Below are 2,859 nucleotides of genomic sequence, written 5' to 3'. Positions count from 1 at the left end.
TTGTAAGTTGTGTTATCTACCTCCTTGGCTCTTTGTACAAGACGCACTGCATAAATTTATAGAGATATATATACATACACATAAAACATTGTGTCTTCAAAACAACCTTGCAAAATAATTATTGTTATCTCCTTTTTAGCTGTGGCCGCTGAGGTTACAGAGACAACAGGTAACAGACACACCTTAAAAGGAGGTAGACCTATGATTTAAATCTAAGCTGGGACCCACCACTTTTCATGCTGTACTCAACTCACTTCTATTATGTTTCCATATGATGAGGCCCACAAGTGTGTATGAATGTCCAGGGCTATATTTGCCTAATATCTGCCTTCTGGGTTTGCGGATATTTCTTTTGAACTAGTTTCTTATATGTGCTTCCTCAGTCTCAGCTAGGAAACTCTAAATGTATCCTGCCTTCAGCCTATTGGCTTCTGACACAGATAACAGTAATAGAAAAATAACAGGTAACAGATAAATACAAATGATCACTATGTATAAGCCGCTATAATGGTTGCTTGGCACTTCTCCTTACCAGTGTTTTAATTTGCTACTCTTTTTTTTTTTTTTAGAATTTGTAAGATTTATTTTTATTTTATTTTTTTAATATATGCAATTATTTTCCATCATTTACACTACAGCAGTTACAATTACAGTCCAAACAGAAAAGCAAGGTAAAAAAATCAAATCCCCAACTTCTATTACATGTACTTAGACTTATACAGAAATTAGAAGGTTATGTAACAACTAGTTAATCACCTAATTTCACAGCTATCTTAATTTGCTACTCTTACTCTGTTGTAGGCTGGAAATGGATAACCAGGTTTGTAAAAACTATGTGCAAGAAATGTGTAGACAAATTTTTTGAGCGGAGTCTGAAAGGTTTTCCATCAGTAAAACCCCTGAGTTTGTTTTGCCTCAATCTGACTCTCAAATTTATTGACGTTTGCAGCACCACGTGCAATAAACACTTTAGTAAATTTATCCACTTAGTCCTTAATACAACACTGCAGATTAGAATCATTATCCATTTTCACTTTACAATCAAGGAAACTGAAATGTAAAGAAAATGACTAACTTGTCCAGGATTCTATAACCCGGAGGTTGTGGCTTCTGTTTGGAACTCTTTATTTGCTCATCTCATGCTAGTGGCAAGACAAATAGTCTTAAAATAACTGAAGAGTTGCTGTATTTCAGCATTCGGTGGCAGGGATCTGACAGGAAAATGTAAAAGGTAGCCAGTAGTCAAAATTTTTGTTTAGGAGGGTTTAGCTTCTTTCTTTAGTAAAGAAAATCTATACATTTAGGATAAGATTGAATTTAATACTACAACATGATACCTAGTTTACAAGTGCACCTACCCTGTCTTGTGAAAAGACAAACATCTAGTCCTTTGCTAAAGGTATCTGCAGTATACTACACAATAAGATTTTTGTTAAGATGAGGATATTTATATAGAATAAATTATACACAATTATAATTTGAATTTGATAGTGACGATTTAGCTCAGTATGTATATGTTGAATGCTTACTGTTACACCTGGCACCATGCTATATGATAGAGCTGGGTGGGTGGAAGTATAACTGGGGAAGAGTACTAAAATACTGGATAAGTATACATGACAGAATAATATTAGCATGCACATCTGTATTTACAAAGTGCTGCCATATCACATTTATTCCTAGGTGGGCTCCAAACAGTAAAAGATCAATGGAAGTCAAAGAAAGACTTACTTTGGGTAGCAGATGGTGGTGAGATTTTGGTAGAGAAAGAGGGATAAGTCTCTTAGCTAAGTGGGGAATAATATATTCTGACTCGATAACCAGAACTAAAAAGAGATTTTGGGTGGCTGCCAAAATAAAAAAAACAGAGTTAAAAAAAAATCAGTATTCAAAAGGAAGGGAACCAGGGCAGCTTCAAGGGCCCAGAAAGCAGGAATTACACTCACCACTGGATAATTCAACTTCAAGATTCTGCAGTCTTTGTTTCTTTCTGCCAAACTAAAAAATACCTGGATGTGCTAAAATTGTCATGAAGTGATTGATTAGACTTAGTTGTATCCCCCCAGTTAAGAGCTCAATTTGTCAGATTTTGGTTTAGTTTAATTTAGTTTAGTGTTTTTTAATTACAAGCAGTGTCTGTGACCAGAAAAATCATTCCAAATGCCTTGGAATCAAAGATCCGAATTGTAATATATTTGGTTTATTCTGTGGCAGACTTGCTGACTGTCTACTCTGATCCCCATGGCTGCGTAAGCTGTCCAGTCCAAGACCATGAACACCCACCTCTGGGCCACATTGGTTTTTACAGTTCACCGGTCTGACCTGTGGTGAGCTCTCAGGCCCGTTAGGCCTTACTGACAAGTGAATTCCATCATTTTTTTTATTGGCCCCATTGCTCTACCAATTCTCCAGACAATGCCGGATATGATCTGACCCCCAGCTTGGGTTTAAGCTGATTATTCACTACAGATATTACTGCTTGTAATCCTCACCCATCCTCTCCCTCCAGGTCAAACCCAAACAAATCAAGCCAAAAGCCCACGTGTTTTGTTGTTTTAATTTTTTTTAATATGTTCTGACCAGTAAAAATGGAAGATGGTGTAATACTGTGGGTAAGAGACGGAAAATGGAGCTAATCTGCCCAATTCAAACCTTAGGTCCACCCCCTACGGTTTGGCATTGGGAAAGACACTTACCTGCTTCATGGCTTAATTTTATTATCTATAAAACAGAGACCACAATAGTGCCTAACATTTAGAATTGTTATGAGGATTGAGAGGAGGGAGCGGGGTGGGATGGGTGAAATAGGTGATGGGGACTAAGGAGTGCACTTGTGATGAGCCCTGGATGATGTATGGA

The sequence above is a fragment of the Suricata suricatta genome, chromosome 6 (assembly GCF_006229205.1).
Source record: "Suricata suricatta isolate VVHF042 chromosome 6, meerkat_22Aug2017_6uvM2_HiC, whole genome shotgun sequence".
NCBI lineage: Eukaryota > Metazoa > Chordata > Mammalia > Carnivora > Herpestidae > Suricata > Suricata suricatta.
The sequence above is the reverse complement of the archived record's forward strand: the minus strand, read 5'-3'. Positions refer to the sequence as shown.